At 48.0% G+C, this 19,642-nt stretch overlaps 1 protein-coding gene and 1 non-coding gene across 4 annotated transcripts in view; both read right to left on the minus strand.

Annotated features, from left to right (window-relative positions):
- LOC144510550 (kinesin-like protein KIF19) overlaps positions 1 to 19,642 on the minus strand; it is a 187,372-nt gene that overhangs the window by 38,275 nt on the left and 129,455 nt on the right. The gene's annotated exons all lie outside the window — the stretch shown is intronic.
- LOC144510952 (U1 spliceosomal RNA) lies at positions 10,553 to 10,713 on the minus strand. Its single transcript, XR_013500718.1, has one exon. It is a non-coding gene; the product is annotated as a U1 spliceosomal RNA (small nuclear RNA).

Genomic DNA, 19,642 nt, shown 5'->3' on the forward strand with positions numbered 1-19,642 from the left:
GGGGAGTTAGCAGGGTAAATTGATGGGGTTTCAGGGATAGGACGGTGGGGAGGGGGAGGAACCTGGGTGGGATTGTTGTCGGTGCAGTTTTGATGGGCTGAACGGCCTCTCTCTACACTGTAGGGACTCTATGATTGTATAAATGCAAGACATTTTTTCTTCCTCTTAACTGTCTCATTCTAATTTTAACATTTTAATTGTCCCAATATTCACAACCTTTTGGGGGAAAGAGAGATCCCCACCCCCTTCTTGCGTGAGAAAATGTTTCCTCCGGATTTAACCTGAAATTTTGATATTAAGACAATGGATGGGATTATTCGGGGTTCTATCACCAGTGGAAATTGCTCAACTGCATCTGCTCTTTCACACCCAGGAACCTTCAATCTGATCAGCACTCTATTCTCAAAGGAATATAAACCATGTTGATGTAACCTGTCCTCACATTGAATGCACATTCCCTTTGCTTATTCCCACCATTCATCATCTGCTGGATCTTTCCAAACTCAATTACTAGCTGGATGTCTTTTGGTTCCTATCTTTTACTGCCTCTGGCTACTGCTGTAACAGGCCTCTGCTGGCTGTCAATAACCAATTCTGATGTGTTTAAAATAATTGGGCCAATGTATCACACTAAGAAATTTCACGTGTGTGGCTGTTAAGCACTGGACTGACAGCCTGACTTCACAGAATCCCTACAGTCAAGAAGGAGGCCATTCGGCCCTTCGAGTTTACACCGACTCTCTGACAGAGTGTCTTACCCAGGCCCTCTCTCCTGCCTATTCCTGTAACCCTACACATTTCCCATGGCGAATCCATCTAACCTCCACATCTTGGAACACTAAGGAGCAAATTAACATGGCCAATCCACCACACATCAAACCTACACATCTTTGGAGTGTGCAAGGAAACCAGAGCACCCGGAGGAAACCCAGTCAGACACGGGGAGAATGTGCAGACTCCACACAGGCAATGACCCAAGGCCGGAATTGAACCCGGGTCCCTGGTGCTGTGAGCCAGCAGTGCTAACCACTGTGCCACCACTTTTCATGCCACTTATAACAAGTGTCATTGACCTAAGGGGCGGGATTCTTCCATGCCGGTGAGATTCTCCACAGTGAGCGGAGATTTAACTGAGTGCCAAATTCTTCATCCTCGCTGGTGACGGGGTGTGATTGGCTCGAAAGTTCCCTCTCCATTTGAAAGCTTTATTGAATGGCAGCAACATTTTGCCATTAATATCTTTTTTGAAATGGAAGAATTTTATAAGAATGATCACTAATTCAGTTTACGATAATTCTTTGATTTCTATATGAGATTATAACAGTAAGATTCTCTGTTTCTCTATGAACCTTGTACAAAACTTGATCAGGGGACACCAGGCCCACGTGCAGCCTTATGCCCCGTACCGACACCTACTGGTCACACAGCCAGTGCCAAGTGGCTGCAGCTTCATCATGGCGAAGTAGGGAGGTTATGCTTCAGTTATACAAGGCACTGATGAGATTAAGTCAGGAGGACTGTGTACATATTGGTCTCCTTATTTAAGGAAAGATGTCAATGTGTTGGAAGCAGTGTAGTGAAGGTCCACCAGACTAATACCCAGAATGGGCGGGTTGTCTTATGAGGAAAGGTTGGACGGGCTACGTTTGTATCTGCTGGAGTTTAGAAGAGTAACAGGCAACTTGATTGAAAGATGAGATCCTGGGGGGTCTTGACAGGCTGGATGTGGAGAGGGTGTTTCCTCTTGTGGGAGAATCTAGAACCAGGGGATCACTGTTCAAAAATAAGGGGCCACCCATTCAAGACGAAGTTAAGGAAAATTTGTTTCTCCCAGATTGGGTATTTAACTATTTAAATTATTCAAGAGTACTGTAATTTGGCACTGTAACATGGGTGGCATGGTGGCACAGTGGTTAGCACTGCTGCCTCATAGCTCCAGGGGGACCTGGGTTCAATTCTGGCTTCGGGTCACTGTCTGTGTGGAGTTTGCACCTTCTCCCCGTGTGTGCTCCGGTTTCCTCCCACAGTCCAAAGATGTGTAGGTTGGGTGCATTGGCCATGCTAAATTGACCCTTAGTGTCCCAGAATGCATAGGTTAGAGGGATTAGCGGAGTAAATATGTGGGGTTAGGGGGATGGGGTCTGGGTAGGATTGTGCAGACTCGATGGGCCGAATGGCCTCTTTCTGCAGTGTAAGGGATTCTGTCATTCTATGAAATGGAATGCTGATGCATTACTCCAACAGTTTAAGAGCTAAACATAGATTTGTGTCAGTAAAGATCCAGAGGAACATGAAAGGAACAGGACAGTTGATTCTCCTTCCAACATGCAGTCCGATGTGATCAGTCTGCATCATTCTCAAAGGCAGGGATGATCAGTGTTTATTCTACTCGGCAATGTTTACATGTGTGACCCTGCAGGAATGTTAGATCTGGAAGTTAGATCAATGGTAATAAGAACTGTATGCGTGCTGATGTCCTTGACCTGATAAGCGCAAAGACAGGAAGAATCTCCGCACGGATCACACGAGCTACTGGGAGCAGGGTGCATTATCCAGTTTCTGTTCAGAAGTTCCATTTTAATTCAGGCTCGTTTATTGATTCCTGGAGATGGCCTGTTTTCACACTGACACAACTGTGCCTCTTCAGTGTTCAGTCACACATGCATTAGTTCATAGCCAGTACACGCAATCTACATGCATGAATCATTGCTTACATTTTATTTTCAACGGGTTGGCAATCAAAGAAAGTTTTGCATTTTTTTTCACATGCTTGGAATGTGTCAAAGAACCCCCCTCCCCCACATCCCGATTTCTGTCCCCACCACCACTCCCCGGTCCTGTCCACCCCCTCCTCCACAGCCTCAATCCCCCCACCGGGCACACTGACCCCCCCCACCCCGATGACCAGCCCCGATCCCTGGCCTCCCTGTCACTCAGCCCGAAGTGCAAAGTGGCAACGGGACTCCACCCCACCCCCACCTCCCCACCCCCGTAGATCGCCCCCAGAAGCCCCACCTCCATTAGGTAGGCCCCATCCCTTTGGCACTGTCCTATGCCCGGTGGGCAGTGCAAAGGTGCCCCTTGGGCATTGGTATTTTACCCCTTGGGCAGTGCCAGGGGGCCTAGGATGGCACTGCCAAGGTGGCAATGCCCAGGGGTATCCCCTGGCCCCCTGACGCCCAATCCTCTGTGGGGGTGGGGGGGCCTCGATTGCCCCACCTTAACTCCACTGGGGTCAGGCAGCCAGCTCCCCACAATGGGAACTATAGTAAACCCTGCTGGAGTGAACCACTGATGGTGGGGGGGTGGGGGTGTGGTGTTGGTGGCAGGGTGGGTCTGCTAATGAAATTTAAATAATTTATTCAGCTCATTTCTGTCATGGAGCTGACGGCGACGGAAATCTGGCTGCCGGAGACACCCGGAGGCTGTGGCGTCCAGTGGGAAGCCCAGAACTTCCTGGCTCCCCAGCGTTGGATTTGGGGATGTGCCGGGGAATCCCTCTCGGAAGTTCCCAGGTAAGGGTTTATGGGCAATTATTCAGAAGTGCTAACGTTCCCTGGACAATTGTGCACTCGGAACCATTCAACAAAGCGATTTAAATCGCTAACTTCTAATGTTTCTGCCAGTGTTACGCTAATAGTTACTCAGAAAGAGTTGGAAAAAATAACAGCACTTTTAACTTCAGCGTAACTATTGTAAAGACCCAAACTGAGCCCCGCATGGGCCACCCTCCCACACTCCTGACTCTTCCAAGTGACTCCCACCCACCCTCCTGACTCTTCCAAGTGACTCCCACCCACCCTCCCACACTCCTGACTCTTCCAAGTGACTCCCACCCACCCCCCACACTCCTGGCCCCTCCAAGTGACTCCGGCCCATCCCCCAAACTCCCGACTCCTCCAAGTGACTCCCCCCTACCCCCCACACCACCAGCTCCCACTATGTACCCTCCCATGGTTCCCACCTCCAAACCCGTCCCTGCAGGATACCCCCCACTATCTTCGACCTGACCTCCCTACACCCAGCCCAGCTGGTACCCAACACCCTGATCCCGGACCCAGCCCTCAACATCCCTCAACCTGACGCAACCCTCACAAATCCCTCAACTCCACACAACCCCTCAACAGCCCTCGACCTGACCTGACCCGACCCCCACCCCACTGATCCTCTCCTCATCCCATCATGTCTTACCCCCTCCACCCACCCCCCCAACACCCAAATCCCAGGCACTTACCTTCTCCCTGCCCTATTATTTGCAACGGGAACAGTGGCACAGTGGTTAGCACTGCTGCCTCACAGCGCCAGGGACCCAGGTTCGATTCCCGGCTCAGGTCACTGTCTGTGTGGAGTCTGCACGTTCTCCCCGTGTCTGCGTGGGTTTCCTCCAGGTGCTCCGGTTTCCTCCCACAGTCCAAAGATGTGCGGGTTAGGTTGATTGGTCATGCTAAATTGACCCGAGTGTCAGGGGATTAGCAGGGTAAATATGTGGGATTACGGGGATAGGGCCTGGGTGGGATTATTGTTGGTGCAGGCTCGATGGGCTGAATGGTGTCCTTCTGCGCTGTAGGGACACTATGATTCTATTCTATGACCCGGGTTATTACAGCCTTGGGTGACGGTGTGGATTTGCAGTGGATGTTCTCTCCCTGTCTGTGTGGGTTTCCTCCAGGTGCTCCGGTTTCCTCCCACACTCCAAATATAAGCAGGTTAGGTTGAGTGAATGTGTTAACTTGCTGCGTAGTGTCAGGGGGATTAGCTAGGGTAAACGCACGGGGCTATGGGGATAGGGTCTGGGTAGGATTGTTGTTGGTGCAGACGCGATGGGCCGAACGGCCTCCTTCTGCACTGTAGGGATTCTCTGATTCTATTCTACAAGCTCACTTGGGTCTGTGTTCCTTTGCTCCCCTTTTGTTTACACTTTGCCGCTGGACCCAGGGCTCTGCTGAGCTGCTCGAATCTCACCCGACCTGAGTCAGGAACACCGGGCGATGCAGGCATTTCATAGAGTTATAGAATCCTACAGTGCAGAAGGAGGCCATTCAGCCCATCGAGTCTGCACCGACCACAGCCCACCCAGGCCCTATCCCCGTAAACCCCATGCATTTACCCTAGCTAATCCCCATGGCACTAAGGGACAATTTAGCATGGCCAATGCTCCTAACCCGCACATCTTTGGGGTGTGGGAGGAAACCGGAGCATCCGGAGGAAACCCACGCAGACACGAGGAGAACGTGCAAACTCTGCACAGACAGTGACCCAAGGCCAGAATTGAACCCGGGTCCCTGGCACTGAGAGGCAGCAGTGCTAACCACTGTGCCGCCTCTAGTTTCAGAATATTAGCACACGCAAATGGGTACAGAGTGGTAATCTGATGCTGATTGCCATTCTGAGGGAGTTACGGCCCCGTTATGTTTTGCTTTTCCTGAAAGCTTCAATCTCAGCTGCTGAAACCAACCTATATCAAGTACACTGTTTGCTAATATTCTTCCAGTCTTGCAGCTGGGAGATTCTTAATTGCTGAGTAACAGAGAATATCAATGGTAAAATATTTATGAGCGTCTGCTTTAATTACTGCAGTTGTCACCTTAATTTCACGCAAGGGAGGTTTAAACATTATTACAAATCACATCAAGAGTTTCAGAACGGCAACTGTGGGACACATTTTTACAAATAAGGACTTCAAAAAATGTATAATTAGAGGCAATTAGGATCTATCAAATCTGCACGTTTGGAACACCAAAGGGCAAGGCATCAGCAACACAGCAAAGAACAAAGTCCTGCTGTTTATTATGTCGCAATTCTCCAAGTCTCAGGATTTCCCAAAGCACTTTACAACCAATTTTACTTCCAAAAGGTCCTCAGTGTTGGGCGGCACGGTGGCACAGTGGTTAGCACTGCTGCCTCACAGCGCCAGGGACCCGGGTTCAATTCCTGGCTTGGACACTGTCTGTGCAGAGTCTGCACATTCTCCCCATGTCTGCATGGGTTTCCCCCAGGTGCTCCGGTTCCTCCCACTGTTCAAAAGACATGCTGCTTAGGAGCATTGGCCATGCTAAATTGTCCCTTAGTGTCATGGGGGTTAGCTAGGGTAAATGCATGGGGTTTACGGAGATAGGGCCTGGGTGGGCTGTGGTCGGTGCAGACTCGATGGGCTGAATGGCCTCCTCAGTGTATCTGAACAGGCGTCTGAGAGTGGCGACTCAGGGATTTTCACAGTAACTTCATTGCGGTGTTAATGTAAGCCTACTTGTGACGCTGACAAATAAACTTAAACTTGATATATAGGAAATTCAGCAGTCAATTTACAGTGCAGCAAGATCCAACGGGCAGCACTGAGATAGTAACCAGATTGGCAGTTTTAGACTCAGGACAGGAGCTTAGACTCCCCCCCCATGCCCCCCCACTCTTCTTTGAATCTTTCACATCTGTGAGGGCAGCTAAGGCCTCAGTTTAATGTCTCGTTTGAGAGGCAGCACCATCTGACAGTGCAGCCCTCCTGCGGTACTGCATGGGAGTATCAGCGTAGCATTACCCACTCAATTCTCTGGATTGGGACTTGCATCAGAGGCAAGAACGTTACCCAATGAGTTACAGCTGGCCACCCAACAATAGATCCGCCTGTGGGCCTGAAAAGAAAGGTTCAAAAGAAGCTCTGAAAAAGGCAAAAGTAAAGTTTATTTATTTGTGTCACAAGTAGGCTGACATTCACACTGCAATGAAGTTACTGTGAAAATCCCCTAGTTGCCACACTCCGGCACCTGTTCGGGTACACCGAGGGAGAATTTAGCATGGCCAATGCACCTAACCAGCACGTATTTCGGACTGTGGAAGGAAATCAGAGCGCCCGGAGGAAACCCACACAGATACGGGGAGAATGTGTAGACTCTGCACAGACAGTGTCCAAGCCAGGAATTGAACACAGGTCCCTGGCGCTGTGAGGCAGCAGTGCTAACCATTGTGTCACCATGCCGTCCCATATACTTAAACCAAATGATGAAGGAGCAGCGCTCCGAAAGCTCACAATACCAAATAAATCTGTTGGACTTTAACCTGGTGTTGTAAGACTTCTTACTGTGCCCAGCCCAAACCAACACTGGCATTTCCACATCATTAAACTAAATAATGATTGCTTAAAAAGGCAGTGGCAGACCTCTGTTAAAATTTCAACATTTTACTCTTTTAATGATACGCTGTAACCTCTCGGGTAAAGTTCTGTCTTCCGCCCAACCTGCCTTTGCGCCCTGCAGCCTCCGCTCTGTATCTGGGGCCACCCACTACTCATAACCCCACTCCCCACCATAGAACCAAACTCTGAAGTTTTGTAGGGCACCTTTTTTCCATCTCAGGTGTGGTGAACCATCGTTGGTTCCCACTGGATAGTACTGAGCCAGGGTCTGGCCAGTACTACAAGTATGTACATATGTTGCTGTTGGGTTAGGGATGGGTTGTGCTACTTGTTGCTGTTGGGGTTAGGGTGGGGTTGTTACATCTTTGTATTGTAGTGTTGTGGTACATCCCAGTCGGGCTCCGCCTCCTGGGAGAGGTATAAAGGTCCCTGCTCTGGCTGGGACCCCTTCAGTCTGGGATCGTGTATATAATTGTTAGCTGCTTTGTTACAGCAAATAAAAGCCTTTATTTCCTGAGCATCAAGCCTCGTGTATGATAACGCGCATCATCAGGTTTGTCAGGCTGGGAATTGTCCTGAAATTTTAGGTCCTCTTGCTTGGAAACATCAGGGGCTGAACTACACCCTGAGGCACCAAGGGCGGGTTCCACCATTCGACTTCCAGGTCCGTCTTTGGAACATACCCGGTATAATGGGCGGAGGTGTCCGGCCATGCACACCCCAAGACCGGAAATTCCTGCCTGAGTTCAACACACCTTTAAATAGTCCGCCAAGACTTCTGTCCCGCCCGCTACGATTGCCGCGGCAGGCAGGATGGAAAATTTCAGGCCTACATCAATTTGGGCTTAGGGTGGGTTTGAGGCCCTCATCTTGTCCAGTCAGTATTGGAGGACAGGATGTCAGGCCTCTGAGGTTGTTGTCCTGGAACAAGGTCACGGCCAGAATCTTAAAGGGTCCCCTGGCAAGGGGCCGTGTCAGGGACACCATTTATAATGAAGCAGTTCGCAGGCTTCGAAGGTGAGTTGCATTCTGGGTTCTTGGCACTGATCAGAGGTGGCATTCTTTTTTAACCAGAACGCTTATTTGTACGGAGGACTTGTCTAGTTGTTGCATTTTTACCCCCAGGGATGTCTGTGCCATTGGAATGAGGGGAGAGGTGGGGGGGAAAGACCAAACTAGTCCTTAGTTTCAACTCCTTCAGATCCCCCTACGTGTAGTGTCTGACCAACATGAGCAGCTGATGCCTCCTGCTGGTGGGAAGAGGAAGCTGAGCCAGACACATGCAGCCTGGGAGGAGGTAGCTGAGGAGGTCAGCAGTGTTGGGCTGGTCACGGTGCCAGAAAAAACTCAATGACCTAATGAGAGTTGCCAAGGTAAGTGAGGCCTCAGTCTGTGCAACCTTGTGCCAGACTGAGCCAGAGGGCACGCTCGCGAACGCAGGAGGAAAGTCAGGAAACATGATTCATCAAGGACACAGCTTCTTTGACGATGGCCTTGGTCCAGTTGCAGGTGGGTGGTTGGCAGGATAAACATGTCGGATGAGCACAGTATCCAGGCTGGCACGGACTTCGACTGCCATAAAATAATCTGAAATTGTTAATGAGTGCACGCTTACACATCTTTTCAGGAGAAGCGGGATCACAATGCCCATCTCTCTCAGATACTTTACAGGCCTGGGAGATAGCCAGGAACAAAATACAGCGCTCAGCAGAACACCCAGCAGCCGAGAAAAGACCTCTAACTCAAAATCATTTTAAAATAGAGAGCCTGACCATTCACAAACTCTCCCAGCAGCAACAGATCTACTAACTGCTCAGCTGAGACTCCGAGTTCAGCTGCAGCTTTTAAACCCATCCTAACAAGATGTCCCTTTTAAAAAAACAAGAACCACACACAGGGTGTTAATCTGACTCTGAAGGCATATTATAGCAAACACACATACCGTGGCAGTCACTTGGGTCATTAACAACTTTAAATACACTATCAGTTGATATTGATGGGGAGGCAATGGCCTGGCGGTATTATCCCTAGAATATTAATCCAGAAATTCAGCTAATGTTCTGGGATCCCGGGTTTGAATCCCGCCATGGCAGATGGTGGAATTGGAATTCAATTAAAAAAATCTGGAATTAAGAATCTACTGATGACCATGAAACCATTGTCAATTGTTGTAAAAACCCATCTGGTTCACTAGTGTCCTTTAGGGAAGGAAATCTGCTTTCCTTACCTGGTCTGGCCTACATGTGACTCCAGAGGCACAGCAATGTGGTTGGCTCTCAACTGCCCTCGGGCAACTAGGAATGGGCAATAAATGCTGGCAGCCAGCGACACCCATGTCCCTCAAATGAATAAAAAAAGAATAATTTACATTTCTTTTTATTTATTAGGGTCACAAGTAGGCTTACATTAACACTGCAATGAAGTTACTGTGAAAATCCCCTAGTCGCCACACTCCGGCACCTGTTCGGGTACACTGAGGGAGAATTTAGCATGGCCAATGCACCTAACCAGCACGTCTTTCGGACTGTGAGAGGAAACTGGAGCACCCGGAGGAAACCCATGTAGACACAGGGAGAACGTACCAACTCCGCACAGACAGTGACCCAAGCCGGGAATCGAACCCGGGTCCCTGGCGCAGTGAGGCAGCATTGCTAACCACTGTGCTACCGTGCACATGGGCGGAGTTCAAACTTTTCAGCTTGACAGCTTGATGTGATGACATTGGGAATGGCGCCCAACATCCTCACACCCAACAATACATCTCCGGATGTGGGGAACGCTCCCGATTTGGGAGTGTATTATTCTGCCCCAGGGAACTTAATGCCCTCCTCCATTGTGGATTTGGTGGTGGTGAGGAGGGAGGGGCATTTAATCAGGTGGGATGCCAGTGGGTGCAGACTCTGCCACTTTCCTGCCACTAGCCAATTAATTCCATGGCGGGAAGGCTCATGAACAGTCTTCCCAGTTCGTCACCAATTGAAGCCCCTAAGTAATCAATGAAGAACATTGGAGCAGAAGACCTTTCGGCCCCTCAAGCCTACTCTACCATTTGATAAGGTCATAGAATCCCTCCAGTACAGAAGGAGGCCATTTGGCCCATTGAGTCTGTACCAACCACAGTCCCACCCAAGCCCTACTTCTGCAACCCCACGCCTTTACCCTGCTAATTCCCCTGACACTAGAGTGAATTTAGCATGGCCAATCGACCTAACCCGCATGCTCATCTTTGGCGTGTGGGAGGAAACCGGGGCACCCGGGGGAAACCCACGCAGACACGGGGAGAACGTGCAGACACCACACAGACAGTGATCCAAGGCTGGAATCGAATCCGGGCCACTCATAAAAAAAATTAGCTGTAGCCCAGATGGGACTCGAACACACAATCCCTGGCTTAGGAGACCAGTGCCTTATCCATTGGGCCAATATATGTACAGAGCGCGAACGCAGTCCCCCACTACTACAAATTCTGCAGTCGAATATCCTGCATTTGGCATCGCAGGCGTCAGCACAGCTGGAGTGCAATGGGATTGCCTCATCCTGGGAGATCAATCTGCCTGATCATTGACTCTCCCTTGCCAGCCAAGTAAATATGACTGGTCTGAATGCGGCCTCAACTCCATTTTCCTGTCTGCCCTCCTTAACCCTCGTTATCGATCAAGAATCCATCTAGCGAGCCGTGAACAAACTCAATGACCCAGCATCCACTGCTTTCTGAGAAAGTGAACATCCTGGAAAATTGACCCTTAGAGAGAAAGAATTCTCATCAACTCCATCTTAAATGGTAGACTTCTTAGTTTTAAACAGTGTCCACTCGTTCTAGTCTCCCGATAAAGGACATACCCCTCAGTAGTTATCCTATTAAGTCTCCTCAGAATCGTATATGTTTCAATGAGATTGCGGCTCATTCTTCTAAACTCTAATGGCCCAACATGTTCAATAATTAATGCCCACTTTAGGGTCTCATCCCTTCATCGCTGGTCCCCATCCATTCACTGAATGTTCAGGGAGCCCACAAAGCAAGACTTGGCGTGTTGGCTTGCGGGCTTCTGGGAGGTCCCTTGTTGTCAAGTACTGAGTGTCTGACAGAGGGACCTGGCATCTGGAAGTGGGGAGGGAGGATCTTGCTGAGAGCCACCCCTCAGCCCTTACTGCCGATACCCCTCAACCCTCTGCTCCTGCCAAGACTCACATGTGCCAGAGTCCCTTGGTGATCCAAGGCCTCAGGTAGGTGTTATACCATCAACAGCCACCACCTTCCCTGTGGCACTACCGAGCTACTGAGGAGCAGGTGTAAGCACCACCTCCGGGGTCCATGATCCTTGGGAAGGCCCAGTCAAATGCCTGCATTTAATTTGGTGAGCGTTCCTGAAAAGAGCCAATGTGGGGTTCCCACCGGCTATCCAGCCTCTTGACTGTCTGGACTGTATTTTGGGAGCAGAAATATGGAAGATATAGGAGTTGGATAAGTAATTTTTATTACTGCCTTAGAATGTTCTATCACTGTTTTATGTTTCGGGTCAATTTTTATATCTACAGTGTTTCCCTTATTGTTAGGCTTTCTAACATCATTTTATAATCCAGAACATTCCAAATTCCAGAAATGATCCAAGCTTTCCAACCTGGAGAGGTTACTGTGTATCGAAAGACTGAAACCCCCCCCCCCCTCCGCCCCCCCACCTCTTTACATAACTAAGTGGTTTTGGCAACAACAGGTTTGCTCCAAGAGATAAGAAGGATCACAAGATTCAGCCCTTGGGTCTGTGCTGAGATTGTTGATCTCATCTAGGACTGCGGCTAACACCTTAACTTGGCCTAAGCATCCCTGAGGAAGTAAGTCAGCTGGCACTGTCGATGCCTTCTGTGCCCAGTAGGCACCGGGAAGGACTGGGGCTGCCATATTGACCCTTTTAATTTAATGTTTTGATTTAATGTTTTAAGTTCCGTTTGCAATTTGGTCCAGACAGTATCTCTTTAAGGGGATGTTCCTTTAATTTGTCCCTCAGTTTATTTGATATAGTTTGATTGGTTGTTTGATTTGCGCTAAAATAAAGCTGAGGAAACAAGAAAAGAATGGGCATGTATTGTGTTGTGAACGCACCCACACAGGGAGAATGTAGTATTAGCCATACTTGTGCTGTGATATGGACCTAACACAGCAGGAGACAACCACGCAAGTGAACCAACTTAGAATCATAGAATCACAGAATCCCTAGAGTGCAGGAGGCCATTCGGCCCATTGAGTCTGCACTGACTCTCAAACAGAAACCCTATCCAGGCCCTTTCCCCGCCCTATCCCCTAACACCACACCTTTCCCATAGCTAATCCATCTAACCTAAGGGGCAATTTAGCATGGACAATCCACCTAACCAGCACGTCTTTCGGGCTGTGGGAGGAAACCAGAGTACCTGGAGTAAACCCACGCAGACACGAGGAGAATGTGCAAACTCTACACAGACAGTCACCCAAGACCAGAAATGAACCCGGGTCCCTGATGCTGTGAAGCAGTAGTGCTAATCACTTATAAATTATTGAGGCATGGGTTGCACTAACATTTATTTGTCTTATTTGGCCATGTTTTATTGTTGCTAATAAATTTAACAGGAGGCAGCATAAGTAATCTTTTCCAGCTCTGTTGTGTAGGCCAGACTTACGAGCGTTTCATTTTGTACCTGAGATATTCTGAATAGGTAATTAGGATTTATAACTGTAACATTTTCATGGAGAAAAATACAGTAATTTATAGACTTTAAGTTCCATGAACCATGCTATTTTCAACATGAATACATAACGAGGGCAGCTCCCAGAGGGCTGCACGTGACAGAACATTCCAGCAACTCAGTATATCATCACTGCGTTCTGAAGAGATCTGGGCTGCAAACCTTCTTATGCACAAAGGGAATAAAGACGTTGGATTAAAAGTGAATGTTTGCTCAAATATATAAGATTTTGCACATCTATCTACTTGCCTACCAGCCCAAGTAGCTAGTTTTTATAGAATCATAGAATCTACAGTGCAGAAGGAGGCCATTTGGCCCATCGAGACTGTACCGACAACAATCCCACCCAGGCCCTATCCCCGTAATCCCACATATTTACCCTCCTAATCCCCCTGACACTAGAGTGAATTAAGCATGGCCAATCAAGCTAACCTGCACAAGTTTGGAGTGTGGGAGGAAACCGGGAAACCGGAGCACCCGGAGGAAACCCACGCAGACACTTAGTTACCCGAGGCCGGAATTGAACCCGGGTCCCTGGCGCTGCGCTTGCCACTGTGCTGCCCTTATGTGCCTTTAGGTGCGAGTCTTCATAAGGTGTCTCTTCAGTATATTAGCTCTGTGTGGGGAGCATCACATTCACATCTGATATGCCACCCCACCCTCTCAATGTGCAATTCCAAAAGGAGTTGGCAGTTGGCATTGCCAACTCTGGGTCGACATATTCCTGGAGGTTTTCACTACATGGCCTCCTACTGCTCTGCCCAATCCGTCAGCCTGTCTTCTCTTTCTGTAATATTTTTATAACTGATTTAACAGTAGGGTGTAAATGCTACTGTGGGGTGGATACGGTCTGCAGAACTGTCAGGATGTGAAGTTATTTAAATACCCAGCCCTTTAAAATTGAAAAAAAAACCAGGCAGCCTGTGTCAGTGGGAATCGGAAACTACGTGTTCAAAGAAAATGGATGGAAAAATGGATGATGGGCGGCACGGTGGCACAGTGGTTACCACTGCTGCCTCACAGCAATTCCGGCCTTGGGTCACTGTCTGTGCAGAGTCTGCACGTTATCCCCGTATCTGTGTGTGTTTCCTCTGGGTGCTCCGGTTTCCTCCCACACTCCCCGTGAGTTATTTCTTGATTTGCAGCAATGCCATGGACTTTAACCTTGAACTGCTGGAGACTCCAGGCCAAGCCTGGAGGGTTGGCAACCCTAGATGTGGTCAGCCATCAGGATCAGAAATTTTATCCAGCCGCTTCCTTCCCAACCCAGATGCTGAAGCTATTTGTGACCCCCTAGCAGAGTTTGACTAGCTGAGCACAAGCTGGTGATAATGCTGGGACATTACTGCTCTGTATCATTCAAGTACACACAATGAACTCGCCGCACCACTGGTAATCTAACAGGACTAAGGCCTGAAGCTATCTTAATTGCAAGAACAAAGAGTTTTCAACTCCCACTGTCACAAGCTGTCTGTTTCTCTTCATTTTTAAAGGGCTGGGTATTTAAATAACTTCACATCATGACAGTTCTGCAGACTGTATCCACCCGTCAATAGCATTTACGCCCTACTATTAAAAATTGTGACTCCCATACTCTGTATTAAGATCCTTGGTACAGAGAAAATGGAGTTTATTCAAAGATAGTCAGACAACAGTCAAGACACTCCTAGAATAAAATAGACTCCTTACAGTACAGAAGGAGGCCATTCAGCCCATCGAGTCTGCACCGACAACAATCCCACCCAGGCCCTATTCCCGTAATCTCTCATATTTACCCTGCCAATCCCCCTGACACTTGGGTTAATTTACCAGAGCCAATCCACCTAACCTGCACATCTTTGGACTGTGGGAGGAAACCGGAGCACCCGGAGGAAACCCACGCAAACACGGGGGAGAATGTGGAAACTCCACATAGACAGTGACCCGAGGCTGGAACTGAACCCGGGGTCCCTGGCGCTGTGAGGTAGCAGTGCTAACCACCGTGCCATTGTGCCGCCCAACTGACAAAATAAAATTCTTAAACCAGAAACCAATTTCTGCATGAGTGGCTGGACGGTGGATGGTGGGTGGGGAGGTCATTTCTATCATTCCTGAGCTGTGAATTTGGGCTCCCAGCCCGGTTTTGATGGAAGTTTATGGCAAATGAATTGGCGTCCTGAGTACCTGTGATTTGGGAGGAAGAATCCTCACGCACATGATTTGCATCTGCACGGTGCCTACTTGTTGGGGGGGGCTAACCAGACTGGGGTCGCTGACCCTCTTGTAATTCAGAAACACACCGCGTCATGTGTGAGGATGGTAGCATTGGTGACAATGAAAATCACTGGAGAAGTTCCATAACCCTCTTTCTGTACTGTAGGGTTTCTATGATTCTAACCCCAGAGAGATCAACTGGGTGGGAGGGGTAAGGGAGGAAGCAACACCAGCTAAGGAGGGAGAGAAAACAGAAACTGCAGGAGCAAGAGAGAGAGAGAGAGACAAACTCAAACTGTGGAGGATGAAAAACACAAATTGAGGAGAACAAAGAACAAAGAACAATACAGCACAGGAACAGGCCCTTCGGCCCTCCAAGCCCGCGCCGCTCCCTGGTTCAAACTAGACCATTCTTTTGTATCCCTCCATTCCCACTCCGTTCATATGGCTGTCTAGATAAGTCTTAAACTTTCCCAGTGTGTCCGCCTCCACCACCTTGCCTGGCAGCGCATTCCAGGCCCCCACCACCCTCTGTGTAAAATATGTCCGTCTGATATCTGTGTTAAACCTCCCCCCCTGCACCTTGAACCTATGACCCCTCGTGAATGTCACCACCGACCTGGGGAAAAGCTTCCCACCGTTCACCCTATCTATGCCTTTCATAATTTTATACACCTCTATTAAGTCTCCCCTCATCCTCCGTCTTTCCAGGGAGAACAACCCCAGTTTACCCAATCTCTCCTCATAACCAAGCCCCTCCATACCAGGTAACATCCTGGTAAACCTCCTCTGTACTCTCTCCAAAGCCTCCACGTCTTTCTGGTAGTGTGGCGACCAGAACTGGACGCAGTATTCCAGATGCGGCCGAACCAACGTTCTATACAACTGCAACATCAGATCCCAACTTTTATACTCTATGCCCCGTCCTATAAAGGCAGAGAAAGAGAGAGAAAGAGAGAACACAAATTGTAGAAAGGAAGATAAGTATTCACAGACACAAAGGCTTGGATTTTCATGGAGTCATGGAGATTCCAAAGACCTTTAGAAATGGTGGGAGGGACCCAGATGTGGAAGTCCTGCCCCTGTTTTCAACGGTAGGGGATGGGGCTCAGTGTTACATCCCAGCAAATTCCATTTTCTCCATACCAAGGTCTTAATCCAGAGAGGGGGGATTCATAATTTTTAACAGTAGGACATAAATGCTGTTGAGGGGTGGATATGAAAATGCAGAACTGTCACGATGTGAAGTTACTTAAATACTCAGCCCTTTAAAAATGAAAAAAAAAAGACAGCCTGCATCAGTAGGAGTTGAAAAATCTCTGTTTTTGCAATTACAATAGCTGTTTGTTGACTTTTCCCCCCCAAGAATATAATGACAGATCATGAGGGGTCTTTTGTTATAACTGGAATGAAGTCCCACAGCGCTGTGAGTCTTTTAAACAGCCTGCCTTGGCACCCGGGTCGGCTGGCTTGACTCCAGCCTGCGCCCATGCCCCACAGTGAAAATTCCACCATTCCTGGCACCTTTCTCCCAAGGGATGCGGGCAGAGCTGGGAATTTTCCCGACTCCCGCTCCCCACCCTGAGGATGAAAATCCATTCCGCAGTTCCCGTGGAACTTACTGGGTGATTTCATTTTACCATTGATGTTGAAAAAACATCAGAGAGGTAGTTTTCATTTGAACATTACTTATCCCTAAATCCTCTTGTTCTTTTGTGGATTTATAAGTTAGGTTAGTCATCTCCCAATGAAACAAAAAGTCAGTTATTTTATTCGGGCTTGGTGAGACTGAGACACTGAGCTAAGATAAACGTAGTAACATGGTTAAATGTCACTGATTAAATGTCTTGCGATTATGCATCACATGAGCTGTATCACATGATCAAATGCCAACGTGATCAAATGTCACCTGATGAAATCTCCCGTGATTTATCAAACCAGACACAGCAACCCAGAGTGAGTTCTCAAACTTTGTCTCAGAAGTCATCTTGTGACAATAATAAATAAACTTTAATCCACTTTGCACTTAAGGAAGATCATACCAGATAGAGCGGACGTGGGGAAGATGTTTCCAATAGTAGGAGAGACTCGGATCCGAGGGCACAGCCTCAGAGTAAAGGGACGACCCTTTCGAACCGAGATGAGGAGGAATTTCTTCAGCCAGAGGCTGGTGATTCTGTGTAATTCACTGCCACAGAAGGCAGGTCATATTTAAGACAGAGATAGGTAGGTTCTTGATTGGTAAGGGGATCAGAAGCTTTGGGGAAAAAAACGGGAGAATGTAGTTGAGAAACTTTATCAGCCATGATTGAATGGCAGAACAGACTCGATGGGCCGAATGGCCTAATTCTGCTCCTATATCTTATCTATCTATCTTATATTATCCAAATGGTGAGATTTGGAACTGTGGAGAAGCAGAGGTGCTTACCAGTCCAAGTAAAGAAATCATAGCTTTTAATGCTAATGGAATGTTGCCCTTTGCTTAAAGGGAGTTGGAATACAAATGGCAGAAGTTCTGTTAATGATATAAAGCTCTGGTTAGACCCCCATCGAGGATACTGCATCAGCCCTCAGCACCGAACCTCAGGAACGATAGCCGAGCCTTTGAGAGGATATAGCGCAGATCCACCAGGATTATTCCAGGGCTCAAAGGGTTAACTGTTGAAGACAGGTTGCAGAGGCTGGGTCTTGGATTTCCAACATGCAAAGAAAATTAAGCTAATTGAGGTTTTTAAGATGACTAAAGGAATAGTCGTTTTGTCGTACAGAACTTGAGTTTTGCTGAAGAGTGACATTTTGTCGAAGCTTTTCATCTTGTGCTCATCCGGACCATCGCAAAAATATCAATGTCAACGACTTTATGCTGCATGAGAAGAGAGTGCTGACTGGTTGGTGAATTGACTCTGAGTGGCAGAAGCGTTGCCATGGACAATGCACCAGTTAATGGTGACTGACAGTTAATTACCAAGCACATCATCCAGTGTGGTGCATTTGTCTGTACAGGAACCTACAAATATGAATACACAAGACCCCATTCTTTATAGACAGAAAGACCAGGTGCACACATTGCGCCTATTTCAGCTAAACAGAACAGGTGATGTTCATTCCTCAGGGCAATGTCTGGACCAATCAGAATCAATCTGCCTGGTTTGAATTTTCAAACAATTAACCTTCAGTCTTTATTCAAGCTGTTACCCACTGACATTGGTATCGCCTTGTGATCGTCCATATGAGTGCAAGACAAAAGTCTTCGACAAAATGTCTTTTGTCTGCAATGATTAAAGGAGTTGGTAAAGGTAGATAAAGAAATAACTTATTGCTTCCAGTGTGGGAATCCAGAATATTACAGTAATGTCTTTCAAAGGTGTTTTCATGAAGCACTTTTTACACAAAGGGTAATGGAAATCAGGAAGTCTGACCTCCTGCTGCATTCCCCCCTCCCCCACCCCCCACCCTTACCCCCACCCCCACAAGCACCAAAGAAAGTTATTGCAGCTGGTGGGTCAATTTACACTTTCAAAATTGAGATGGACAGATTCTGTTAGGCAAGGAGATTTTATGGAATCATAGAATCCATATGGTGCAGAAAGAGGCCATTCGGCCCATCAAGCCTGCACCAATAGCAATCTCACCCAGGCCCTATACTCGTAACCACATGCATTTACTCTGCTAGTCCCCCTGACACGAAGGGGCAATTTAGCATGGCCAATCCACCTAACCCGCACATCTTTGGACTGTTAAGGGATGTAGAACCAAGTAAGGCCAATGGAGGTTGGAGTAGAGGGACAGTTTAGCCATGAACGGTGGAAGAGGGTTTGAAGAACTGAATGGTCCATGTTTCAAAGATGGTAAAGTAATGGGCAGCCCAGCCGCTCTGATCTTCTGGTGTCTGAGTGCAAGGGCAGCACGAGCAGAGCTCGGGAGTCCATCCTGTGAATAAGGTGCTTAATGTCTCTGAGATGTTTGTATGAGTGTTACTGAGTGAAGCATTGTCCCACTTCTGGTTTTGCTTTCTGAATTGTCAAGGTCACCTCAACCCTGGGAGAAGTCACTGCCCAGGAACACATTCCGAACTTTGTTACTCTTTTTATTCCAGACAAGCTCAAGGACACTATACAGTTTTCTGCTGACCTGCCAACTCCTTTCACAATGCTAAAGGGTGAAATAAGAAGATGGAGTTGTTTTAACAATTTCTTTTTAACCAAGTACTTTTCACTCTCCACCCCACCCCCCAATAACTTAATTCTGACCCATTTTCCATCCATCTTGATATGAGCGGCACGGTGGCACAGCGGTTAGCACTGCTGCCTGACAGCGCCAGAGACCCGGGTTCAATTCCCAGCTTGGGTCACTGTTTGTGCGGAGTCTGCACATTCTCCCCGTGTCTGCATGGGTTTCCTCTGGATGTTCTGGTTTCCTCCCACAGTCGTGTTGGTTAGATGCATTGGCCATGCTAAATTCTCCCTCAGTGTACCCGAACAGGTGCCAGAGTGTGGCAATTAGGGGATTTTCACAGTAACTTCATTGCAGTGTTAATGTAAGTCTACTTGTCACACTAATAAATAAACTTAAATTTTATAGGCAGAAGGACAGGAGGCACAGCAT

The sequence above is a fragment of the Mustelus asterias genome, chromosome 23, assembly GCF_964213995.1.
Source record: "Mustelus asterias chromosome 23, sMusAst1.hap1.1, whole genome shotgun sequence".
In the NCBI taxonomy this organism is placed as follows: Eukaryota; Metazoa; Chordata; class Chondrichthyes; order Carcharhiniformes; family Triakidae; genus Mustelus; species Mustelus asterias.